Genomic DNA, 12,919 nt, shown 5'->3' on the forward strand with positions numbered 1-12,919 from the left:
ATTGTGCATGTGTCACACAACTCCAAAGAATGCTACAGTGGGAGCAATTACTTCTCCTATATAACTGTAATATGGTTTCATATATAGCATGAATAATTTACATATATTGGATTTGAGCAGGAAAAACCATATTTAATGCAGTCCTTCAGTGAAAAGATTCTTGTCAGTCATCTGCTCCTGGGCAGATTGTTATCTACGAAGCAAGAATCCAGTCTGCATGTAAGGCAAAGAGAATGTCTTTTGTTAGTGTAGTGTGCTCAAGTGGATCAGGAAGATTCAAAACAATTAAAGTATTTTTGTATTTTTAAACACCCTGAGTTTTATGTGTCCATATATCAACCAGTCCCTAAGTCAGGAAGCAAATAGAGTCTTGTATTGAATGCAGAGAATGTTCCTGCCAAGGCTGGGCAGCATTCCTGGCAGTGGGAGTTCCTCATTACAGCTCACCTGGTGTCACTGCTACTACCTCAAAAGCATCCCTTCTCCTCACAGCCTTCATATGATTTTCACTGTTCTATCTTTCTTCCTTCCCCCACCCCGTGTGTTATGTCAGCATTGCAAGCCTGGTTAGGAGCACACAGAACTGGCATTTCTGTATCCTCTTGATTTTAGGCACCTGGAAAAGAAAGGAATTTTACCTGTTCATTAAAGGGTAAACAAAGGAAAATCAATAATCTTCACCAGTTACTATTATATGTTTGAATCTGTGACCTGTGGGTATTAAATGATAATTACTGCTTGCTTTTACAGGAGGAGTGGGATTCCGGCACCCTTGGGATTTGCTCTCCAGACTGGAGTGGCCTCAGGCCATTTCCCCAGGCTGCACTCTGCTGCTCTCTACGGTGTCTCTTCCATCCCACCATTATCTCCTGTGCCCTTTCCTGCCCCCAGTTCAGTCTCATTTTGTTCAGCTGTCAGGATGCACAGGCTGCTCTTGCAGCACCTCACTGACCACTCAGCCTCTTTCTCTCCTGCATTGCACTGCCCAGTTCCAGTTCCTCTCAATCCTGTCTTCTGTGTCTTGGCAACAGCTTCTGCCAGGATCTCTCTGGAATCAAATGGGACAGCTTCTATTCTGTTCCTGGGAACAGCTGAACTTTCAAAAATCTTTTTTATATTTTCTTCCCTGATGTTTTCTAAAATCAGCCTGACAATCTTGGAAATTTCCTAGAGGTTTTTAATCTAAATACATCCTTTTTCACAAAGCTATGAGCAACTGAGCATATGACTTTGTGACTGTGATACTCACAAACCTTAACAGAAGACAACCTTTTAGCCTTTCCTTTTCAACTGTGCCAAATAACATTTTTGACTCATTGTGCCTTGTTATGCTGTTAATTCACAAGATGTGATTTCACTGAAATCACATCCCCTTCTTGCTGTCATGAAAATTAGTGACAATATCACTGCTAGCTGTTTTTTGCTGTGTTCTAAAAATATTCAAACAGATCATTGATATCAACACATAGGTGTTGTACCTCTAAGTTTGAACAAAGCCTTGTAGAATGTGTAACTGGAGGACTGAGCAGAAATAGCACTTTTTATTACTACAAATACATCTTTTTTTCTTTAAAAATAGGAGGGAGGAAATAAGTTCTTTGATGCTGATTCTATTTTTAATTAATTTTTAGTCATTTAACATGACTAGAAAGTTTGAAGTTTCCCGTTGACACTGTACATTATGATTTAATGACCTAGACTTATTTACACATAAATGAGTTTTTTAATGGTTTAATTAACAAAATGCATCAGTTTGCCTCTTTAAATTAAGCAACTCTAAGGTAGTATCTTTTAGTAATTTCTAATGTTTAATAAAAGATGAAAGTCTCCCATTATTTTAAGTGAGTACTTTCCCAAAAAACTGTTTCCTTGTGACATGCTGCTGCTGCTTCAAAATATTGGACTTGACATTCAGACTAAATTTTAAAATAGGATAAATTATTTTAATTTAAAATTCAGAGGAATTTGATATTTTGGATAGGAAAAAAAAAATAAACTAAAGGTTTACATCTTGATAAACCCCTGTATGAGTTATTCCTGGCTCCCAGGAACTGCTCTTTTTAGGAGAGGGTTCTGTTCTCCTGTTGAAGTGCAGAAGGTCCAGTGAGTGAAATTAGAGGTAAGTTTGTCTTCTCTGCACTAAGAATGTTCTCTGCTTCTCTCAGCTGCTCAGTCAGACTTGATCCATAGTGGGTTAAGTCCAGTTCTAGGAGTTTGGTTTTATTAGGAGATTTAATTATGACATACTTCTGATTTTTAAGCATCCTTTCCAGTTGTGTTATCTAGAAATCAATTTACATCAGAAAGAGACAATGTATCAATTTTCTGCATTTTATTATCTCTTTTCTGGAGGCTTCCAAGAACCTTGTAGAGATAAATTCTACCCCTTTTTAAAGAGCAGGAAGCTGGGGTATAGAATGAATCAAGACTTGCCCAAGATCACAGGGAAAACAGCAATAGAGCTCTTCATTCTTAGCTGATTCTTAATATTGTGATGCAGGCCAACATTTCTGATGTGCAATAGTCATAAGGGGCAAACTTCAGGTACAAGGGGACCCCCACTGGCATCCATGGGGCTGCTTGTATGAATGAAGCTGAGCATTCAGGGAAGGTTTTTGCAGGATTAAGGCTCCACATACAGTGGAGAATTGAGCTCCATCTGTACTTTAAATAGATTCCCAATCCTTTGTGCTTCCCATTGTCCAGTGTTGTCTCTCACTCTGAAATAGGGCATATCAGACAGGCAGGAGAGCTGAGCAGACGACTGGAAGGGAGAAGGCTGTCTGCTATGAATTAAAAATCTAAAGGCTGACCCCCCAAATCATAGGCTTCAGTTTCAATAACTTCCATGGCTTTGATATCAGCGCTGTGATTCTATTTTGGTTTGTCTTCTGATTTTTGAACTCCTGGGGTTGGCTACACTGACATCATCTCTAAATTTGGTGGGGAGAGAAAAAGGCAAGCATTGTTAGGGTGCAGGAGCCGGCACAGCAGCAGCTGCTGATTTGCTCAGTCAACACAGTCTATTTTATCACACGGCTTGAGATCGAAGGTTTCTCAACTATATTTTTAGCACCTTAAGGAAAAGCTTTTTTGTTTTTTGACTAAGGTGATTATACCCTTGATGAGGCGTTACTGCTTGTTCTGCAAAATAATAAAGACTGTTAATCTTATGATAGACTCAGGGGTAAAAACAAGCATCACTCTAACCTCTATTATATTATATTCATAGTCAGAATGTCCAAAAAAGAGACCTGCATCTTTTAAATCATTATCATCTCTGCTTTGTTGTGCATTGCATTGCTTACAAAAGAAAAGAAAAAAGTTACCAGAGTGTCCTATTAGTGCTGGGGAGCTATGCAATGTGAGTAAATAACAGCACAGAACATCAGCAAGATCAGAACAGGGAATGTCTGTTTACAAGCTATACCTCAGGAATATTTTTAGTTTTTATTCCTTAGAGAGAGGATTTGCAGCAAGAAACACAGTATGTTCAGGGAGTTCACTGTCACCTAAATAGCCCCTGCACTGGAGACCATGGAGTGTTGCAGACCATAATTAATCTTTCAGTTTACTATCTGTGGTAGGTCAGTGATGTGGTGACAGCCCAGTGAACCTGGGCAGCTTGTGAGCTCTCCCAGTGAGCTGTTCTGAGGCAGCTCTGCAGGAGCCTGGGCAGCAGGACTCTGCTTCTGCTCACACAGCACCATCACGGGCACAGGGACAGCACCACGGGCACAGGGACAGCACCACAGCATCGCAGCACCACAGGCACAGGGACAGCACCACGGGCACAGGGACAGCACCACAGGCACAGGGACAGCACCACGGGCACAGGGACAGCACCACAGGCACAGGGACAGCACCACGGGCACAGGGACAGCATCACAGGCACAGGGACAGCACCACGGGCACAGGGACAGCACCACAGCATCACAGCACCACAGGCACAGGGACAGCACCACAGGCACAGGGACAGCACCACGGGCACAGGGACAGCACCACGGGCACAGGGACAGCATCACAGCATCACAGGCACAGGGACAGCACCAGGCTCATCCCCCTGATGGGAGCAGTGGGACCATACTGCAGCTCTGCTTGTAGTGCCAGGGAATTTGGAAATATCACTGCAACTCTGAGTGTGTTTTGCACACAGGCACCTGGTGAAACAGGAGCAGAGAGGGAAATCTGGCTCCCAGCAGAGTCTGTAGGAGTTCTCATGTTGCTTCAGCTGGTTCAGGATTATACCCCTCGATGCTTTCACTGGCTTGGGGTTTCCCACCTCCATATGGACCCATCCCACAGCTGGGATCATCACATGCTATTCATTGCATTTTTTATTCTTCATCCAAGTTGTTTTGCAACTGTTATAAATGGAAGAATAAATCTGTGGCAATGTCTTGTCTATTTAGATAGAAAGGAACAAGGACTGCCTTTTACTGTCTGTTGCTATAGTGCCTAGCACAATAGGGGCCTGGGTCTTCACTGGAATCAGTGCAGGATCCCCATTGTAGGACAGAAATGTTCCTGAGGAGATAGAAAAATACAAGAGCTACTCTGTAATGCAGTCATGTGCCGTAATGGCAAAAAATAATTTGACATCAGCCTGGTTCCATTCTGTGTGGGACCATACCCTGCTCTGCAAAAACTTCTCCAATACTAAAAATGATCCTTCATATGGCACTGATGTTCTTGCAGTAGCACAGGTGATTTTAGAGACCCCTAGAGCTCCCAGTCCCAAATACAGATCCCATACTCTAACCTGGGACTAAATTTGGTGAAAAGCAGATGCACAAGGGATGAAATGTGGATAATACTTAACAGTACAAGAGCTGCAAGACAGAATGGGAGCTAAAAAATTGTGCTCTGTTAATATGAGGTGGATTTAAATAGGTAAGAAATTATCTGCCAGGATGTAATTTGGCAAGAAGACCAAACTTAATTTTCTCATGTCATCCAAAATATGTCATGTCCATCTGAATAATGTCCTCCCAAATGGAAATAGGCAGAAACTTTCCAGTAAGCACTACTTCATTAGAAAATGCTGAGTTACTGAGATCAAAAATATATCACAGGAAATTCTCTGGGTCCCTGAGTTTTTATGTTGGGTTTTGTATGGCCTTCCTCCAGCTCCAGGGCACTGAGCAGGCTTCCTGAAGTCCAGTTAGGAGCTCACATATCTTCCAGGTATCTTTGGTAGAGTAGGAAACCTTGAATTTCTGAGATCTCTGATCCAAGTTGGGGTTCCTGAAGCTTTGACTCATTTATTCAAAAATTTGGATATCTTAATTCCTATCCCAATACCCAGCCAGTGGAGGTGGAAACCTGGTAGCCCTAGGAAAGCTTCCCCGGTAGTGGTTCACTCTTTTTCTCCTCCAGCAGTGGTCACTGTAAATTCCAAGATTTCTGGTTAAAGTGAATGCCCATATTTCTGAGGTTCCTACTCTGTTGGTAGGTGAGAACAAGCAATCCCAAGAACCCTGAGGCTCTCAGTTCTGCTGCCTTCATAAGGGTTCTTGTTTCCAGGTTCATCCAAGATTTTTACCATTTCAGACATTTCCTTTTTGTTCAGACAAAATTATCAGCAATAAAACAATTTCTTTTTTTCAATGAAAAATTTTCAGAATTTTAATTCCACAGAAAATTTTTAGAATCTACTACTTTACTTTCATTCAAAACAAAAATGTAGAACAGAAATCTTGAATTTGGGTGAAAGCATCTGCAAGAACTGTCTGGAGAATTACTCAGTGCCTGCTCCTTGGACCACATGCTCCATGCTGAATTGGTAGCATCACTGCAAGCCTGCCTGCCTGGATTTGCCATCTGAGCTTGTTTGAGTGAGTCATTCTCAGCCTGTGAGATGTGGCATATCCAGACTGGGAGATGGGTAATGTTTGGCACTTAGTTCTTGGTGCTGTATTGTTTACACTAGAGCCATTAAATGTTCTGTAACCTTCAGATATCTTGTTTTTCAGCCATGACTTTTGCAGTGTCAGGCTGTGTTGAAGCACAGGAACAGTATGCTCAGTCATGGTGTGTGCAGAGTTCAAAGCTTTGTGACTGTTACACAAAGCCTCCCTGTGCTTTCAGAGCTATAATCCTTCCTCTTGACAGAATCATTAAAAATAGCTGTGGATGTTAAACATGCTCCCTGCAACCCATAACAACAACATTTCATTGCATCAGAGTGCAAGGACTGAGCACTGCTGCCTCGTGCTGTGTGGCAAAGTGCTTGCAGGATCAGCATTGGAGAGAGCTCAGGCCAGGGCTGGGTTGGAAGGATTGGAAGCTGTCAATATCCAGAATCAGAAAATTCAGAAAAGCATAGTGAAGACCTTATTCAAGGCAGTGCAATGGAATTTCCTCACCAACTTTTTTGCCAAAATTATATTAAAAAACAGTTAATCTGGGAATTATTCCAGCAGATCATGCACAGAGACATCAAAAAAGAAATGGTGCTGACATCATTTTATGTGTAACGAGTGAGATGTCAGCACTGTGCAGTGATTTCAGCACACTGGTGCCTAACAAGAGAGGAAAGGTGTATGCTGGGGGAAAGAGCAAGAAGAAAGAAAAGTTTCAGACAGTATTTGTTTAAAGAAAGAAATCCATCATATGGCTTTTTTAAATGAGGATAAAACTACTCTCTCCAGCTGCATACAAATGGGAGAGCAGCTCACATATTAAAATGGATCTGGGACTTCCAAGTACTTCACTCAATATGCAGAAAATTATACTGGATGTCGACAGCTTTTCTCCACAGAGAAGACAGCTGTGGGGGTCCTTTTATTAGACAGCATAAAAAAAGTCCTAAAGTGAAGTTTTGCCAAGTAAATAGGCAACTATTCGATAAAACAATCAAGTGCTGTTTTTATTTTGCTATTCAGTGTGGAGTTTGCTACATTTCCTGCAAATAATACAGAAAACAAATCCCTTTTTAGGACTGTGGGAAGTACTCACATATGACAAATGGTGATTGGTACACAAATGTGCTGAGCTGGTAATGTCTGTGCTCTCCAGAGCCCATGAATCATCTGCCAGTGCCAGTGTGATGTTAAAGTAGATAAAAATATTTTCCTTTTCCATTCTGAAACAGAACCAAGGAACCTTCCTGATAATTAGAGATGACACCCTGTGAAACCACAAACCCTGTCTATTGCCAGGGAACTCTTTTCAGTTCCATGCATGAACTGCACATGTCACCCTTATTGTCACACAGGTACCCCTGGAGAGAGCCAAGGCCTGGATTCAGGCACTGAGAATTTCAGCTCCCCTGAAACTGCTTCACCTCCATCTCTCCATGGCTGGGATCAGTGTAGCCCTAAAGGCAAACTCACTTTGTGGAAGTCCTTTTGCTCAGGAACAGCCTCCTGCATATCCCTCCCAGCTGATGGTGAAAAAGCCCATCCTAAAGTACTTCAGGGATTATTTGAGTCTTCTGCAAGAACAGAGGGAAAGCTGTTTAGAAAAAAAAAAATTAGTTTATGCTGTTGAAAGTGATGGTTGTATCTTTCACAAAATATTTATGATTCTAGTATGAGCATCTGGGACACAAAACAGTTAATATGCAAACAACAGAGCTAACTGGGATATTACAGAGCATCAGCAAACATATACAATATAAATTTGACAAGAGAGATAAAAATCAGCCTGGCAGCTTTTAATTTCCATTTCCACTCAAAAGGCAACTTCCCAGAAACAGCTGCACTATTCCCATGCTTTACCTCTCTCAGAATCAAGAAGGGCCTTTGCATTTCAGGGAAGGAATGCTTCCTCCCTGAAACTTCATATATTAGCTCTCTTGGGTTTTCCTCTCTTAATTGCTTTCAATCAGAGCAGAGGTTTCTTTGTTGTTTGTCTTTTTGTGTTTGCTTGAAGAGCTACAATTAAATACCAATTACAATTTGGATAGGTGACAATGTAATGCCATTCCTGTTTAACTGTCTTTTTCAAGTCTTGATAACGTGTTTTAATCACAGTGACTGTTAACACATAGAAAGCCAAATGCAACAAATACAGATGCTATTATTCAGTTTGAAATGATTGCCATTTAAGAAAAGTAAAAGGACTGATGGAATTGATATACTGAGAGAGTTTTGTAAATCTCTGCAAAGGCACAGGAATACTTTGCATAGGGCATTGTGAGATATGTCTGCAGCTAGTTATTCTTTAAAAATCCTTACACAGGTTCAAAAATTCATCCCATTTTGTGTCTTTATAATGTGTACTTTGTTCTTCATTTTCTATAGTAGTAGAAATGAAAGGCTAAAATCATCTCCATAGCTTGTCATTTCACAGGTTATTGCACTGGCTCATCCTTCAGCTTTTTGCCACAAAGACCCTTTGAAGCTTGCCCAGTTCTCTCTGACTTTTGTATCTGACCTCCACCAGCACTTAATTGAGGGATATTTGCTAACTTAAGTAGTCAGTATTGCATTTTCTGTCAAATTTCTCCAAACCTCTTTTCCCATGCCTGCACAGGGCCCAGATCCTCACCCATAGCACAGCAAGGTGCAGAATGCAGCTGCTCTTCCCTGACTCACCTTCTTCTATTCCTCTCCTGTATCCACAGAACAGATCAAGGTGAGACAATTTATTGCCACTTCATTGATTTGTGCTACATTCCCACTGGGATTTCAGTGCCACCTGGGGCTTCTCAGTGCTAGAGTGACATGAATGTTTCATAAAGTAAATTTAGAGAAGGAAGGGAGGCAGGTAAGAGTCAGGTTGCTCAGAAATGTTGAATAATGGGATTGGAAGGAATGCTGCAGGTCCCTGTGAGCTGAAATTCCACTCTGATGTCTCTATTCTGTCATTACTCAAGGCACTCCATGGTTGTTAGTTCTGGTGGGTGTTGCACAGTAAAAATGCATTAGAGTAATTATATGGTAATGACAGAAGATCATGAGTTAAAGATGCTGTGAATTCCTGTATACACATCTGAAATTGTTTGGAGCTGATGCAGGAGGTGTATCCACATGGAATTTGATAGCACTAATATTGTAATTAAAGCTGAGGAGAGAGATGAGGTTTGCACTTATTTCTTACTGCTACCTGTGAATATTAATTAGCTCATGGAGCCACCTGACCTTAGCAATAATCAGCTCTGTTACATAGAGCAGAAGGGAAAACGTGAACTGCCCTCTAAATTTTTATTAAGAAAGCCAAGATGAAAAGAGCCTGGTTGTTGTAAAGAATAGAGGTTCCTGGAAGCCAAGTTACCTCCTCTGTGGTGGAGGAAGATCAGAATCTTTCCAGTTTCCTCTGCTTTGTGGAGGACAAGGACAATTCTATCACCACAAAGGTGACAGAACCATGCCTGGTTTGGCACACAAATGAGTAAGAGAATGTCAGGTCTGCAGAGATTTCTCTGAGACTTTCTGTATTCCTGCTTGCCTTCCTACCTGCATGAGCTGTATGGAGAAGTGATTCCAGAAGGCAAAAAATGTAACCCTGAGCTTCAGAGTCTCCCTGAGTCTGGACATCATGTATGTTAGTCTTTTTGAGGGTTTCACATCACCCTCGGAGAGAAGGGAAATTATTATTTCATCATCTATGAGATTGGATGAAAAGGTACATTGGGAAACCCTGCATTTTTGTATTGGAGAAAGACCTGAGAATTAAACTAAATAAAACTAAAATTCTAGTCTCACATCTTAGACTGCCTGGAAAAATAATCCTTTTCTCCATTCCCACTAGTAGTGTAGTCTGGGCTTTGGAGACACCCAGAAAATTGGGATCAGGGAGAAATTTGGGTGTCTGTTTTTTACAGATGCCAAGTAGAAGCCAGGGAGAAAAGGAAGATTATACCTGCGGCATAACTAGGTAGCTCTGTTTCTTTCCTTGTTAGGACCTGGTCTTGTTTGCTGCAGTCAGGAGCAGCCTTCCTAATGGTTTCCTGGTAAGGCTCATTATTGAGTTCATATTTTTGTTCTTCTCACATCTCCCTCATCTCCTCTCAAAGTCCCCTCCCCAGTCATGAGGACTGGATCACCTGTGATACACAGACTTTGGAGTCTGTGTGGAGGGCCAGGCTGTGTTAAAAACAAGGTGTGTTCTTCATCTCCTCAGGCTGACTGGAAAGTAATTCTCTGAAGAGGTGGAAGAGCACGATGCTGCTGTGCACTGGTGTCTGGCTGCTGCCCTGCTGGAGATCCATGAGCAACAACAGCACGGCAAGTCCTCTTTCTTCTTTCCTGACAGCACCACAGTACCTGGATCTTAATCAGTCAGTGTCAGACAGTGTCACAGCTCTGAGCGCTGCTCCGAGCAAAGCACAGCACCGACGCCTCCCTGCTGCTGTAGCTTAGGTTACCATTACCAGCCTGATGTAACACTCCTGTGCTCCAGGCAGGCTGAAACCCTCTCAAGTGTTGGCACCAACACGTGTTCAGATCAAGGCACCTCCAGCCCTGGGCGTGGTGGTGTCTGTGCTCCTGTGGCTCTGTCAGAGGTACCAGGGCTGCACTGCTGGTGGCAGCACAGGTGGGAAGCACAGCTGCTGGACAGGGCGTGATGAAAGGAAAAATGATTGCTGGGGTCACTGGTATCATTTTAGTCATACATGTTATAGGGAAGGATGAATTTGTGCATATTTTATATGAAAACATTACATGCCTCTTGGGCTGTCTGGTTTGTAACTTTTGACTGGCATGGTTTAAATCAGAAAGGATGGAGGGCAAGCCTACCAAACAGGAAATGGTGACATAATATTTTTAGCAGAAACAATCAAATAGCTGACTAGAGGGAATAATTGTAGCTCCATCAAAGTTAGAGTGGTTTACTGTTTCCAGCAGTGAGTCTGGCATCAAAGGGAATCCTAAACCTGAAATCCTTGGAAAGAAGTGGGTTATCAGCAAATACAAATTGATTCATGTAGAGAACAAAGACAACATTTTGTGAGTGTGACAGCCTGGCTTTTCCCAGCTCAGTGACAGCTTTCCCTTCCTGGAGCATGGAGTGGTTAAGCTTGGCCTTTCACCATGTTAACACATTTTCCTCAAGGCCCTGTACCTTCAAGGTAGGAATAAATAAAGCTTCATTTTAAAAAACTATTATATAAATTACATCTGTTCAAAGGGTCCTGCTAGGAATGTTTTTAAGTTCTGTAAGTGAGTGAAAGCTGTGGTGTTAATACAGGGGTATGGTGAGCTGGATTCACCTGTGAGCACTGAATGAATATTCACAGCAGCTTTAGTAAAAGTGTGGTGCTTAAAAATTTTACAGAATAAGAGGCACCAATGATAAACTTCAGCAACTGGAATTTCTGTTTGTTGGTTCCCATTTCATGGGCCCTGCTGAAGCTGTATAGGCCTTTGTTGTGTGTGGAAAAGAAACAATTATTTGGAGCTACCCTGCTAGTAACAGCACAGAAGGGAGGCAGAGCTGCTGCCACAGAGCTGATGAAAGGAAAAGATTGTTGTTGTGGCTGATATAATTCTAGTTACATGTTACAGAGAAGAAAGAAAGTACGTTCAGTGAGTGTGGAAATACAGGGTGATGACAGCTTTACATTGGGTGCTCCAGCTTGGCTGGGTCAGTCTTCAAACAGATCTTATGTGAAGAGCAGGGTATTTGGTGAATCATATTTATTGTTGAGGGTGTTCCTTCTGCCTCCTTCTAAAACAAAAGCATTTCCCCCCACTCCCCTGGTTAGGATGTGCCTCAGTGTAGAGACGTGTCCTGCACAGCACAGTCCAGCACTCAGGCAGATGTACCTGTGCCTTCCTAATGGATGACACAGTAACAATTCCAGGATGTCTCCTGCAAAACACAAACAGAAATGGATGCAGAAATCAGTGGCACATTTTTTTACAAGAACAAGGCCATTCACCCAACTGAGCTCTGGCAGGATTAAGACCTTGTTTAGAAACAAGACGTTCAGTAAAAACAGTATTTTCAATTTTCATTTCTTAAGTCCTATAGAGGTTGTAAATATTTTGGAAGTTAGAAAGAATACAGAAATGCTCAAGTACTGCATATTCAGAGGTCTCAGATTTAGTACAATGTTTTATGAGGCTTCCTCATAACTCATTTCAGCTGCCCCAGTGGTAAGCACAGTGGTGTTTCAGGGCCTGACTGCAGAGGTCACAACCTTGTGCACACAATATATTGAACAATTCCATCATTCCTGCCTTCAAAGTGAATTTAGACTGACATAGCAGAATAGAAAAAAATGCTTAATAAACTAAGGGTTTTATTGCACACACAGAGTCTCATAGGTATGCATTCAGCAAAGAGTGGGCATGACTCTATAATAGGTGCACTAAAAAAAGCCATCTGTTTGTATAATATCCCCTTTCACCACACTGAGTAAAAAAGACCTTTTCAGTTATTTTACCCTCTATCCTCACCACCTTTACATTTGTTTGACTATAGTATTACCTTAGTAGAGAAACCTTGTTATGGAAAGTGATAAATATGAAATTTAGGAGAATGAATCTTTTATGGGCAGGAGCAGAGGCAGTGCACTGAGCCAAGCAAGGGAGTCAGGAGACTGTGCCCTGGCAAGGGTGGCCTGTGCATGTCCTCTGGTGAGGAGAGGAACTTTCCACTGTGCTGCCCCTCCTGCCTCCTCCAGAGCAACCAAAGCAGGAGCTTCCAGGGGCCAGCTCATCAGCCCAGATGCTGAATCAGCCCAAGAATATTTAACTACAGCAGAAAAATGGACCACACCAGAGGATTTTCTCCTTGAAGAGAACTCCACACTGTTCTGATTAGAGATGGAAATTTCTGAGGTATTCTGGACTTCTTTAAGAGGTCTCAGCAGTTTAGTGGAATTAAAAATGGAAGTCATGGTAACCTTAGGCATAAACATCAGTTAACCCTTGGATGTGATAAGATTTCTAAAATCTTATCAGACCTTCACCACTTTGAAAAGATTCATAGCAAAACTATTTGATAAAACACTCCCAGTCTT

General features: G+C 41.9%; 1 long non-coding RNA gene across 2 annotated transcripts in view; it reads left to right on the top strand.

Annotated features, from left to right (window-relative positions):
• LOC131563641 (uncharacterized) overlaps positions 1-10,182 on the top strand; it is a 117,815-nt gene extending 107,633 nt beyond the window's left edge. For both annotated transcript variants that reach the window (XR_009275305.1, XR_009275306.1), the window contains exons 4-6: positions 8,482-8,583; positions 9,851-9,901; positions 10,072-10,182. This is a non-coding gene — a long non-coding RNA (uncharacterized LOC131563641). The remainder of the gene's footprint in view (positions 1-8,481; positions 8,584-9,850; positions 9,902-10,071) is intronic.
• The last annotated feature ends 2,737 nt before the right edge of the window (positions 10,183-12,919 follow it).

Source organism: Ammospiza caudacuta, chromosome 13 (genome assembly GCF_027887145.1).
Source record: "Ammospiza caudacuta isolate bAmmCau1 chromosome 13, bAmmCau1.pri, whole genome shotgun sequence".
Taxonomy (NCBI): Eukaryota; Metazoa; Chordata; class Aves; order Passeriformes; family Passerellidae; genus Ammospiza; species Ammospiza caudacuta.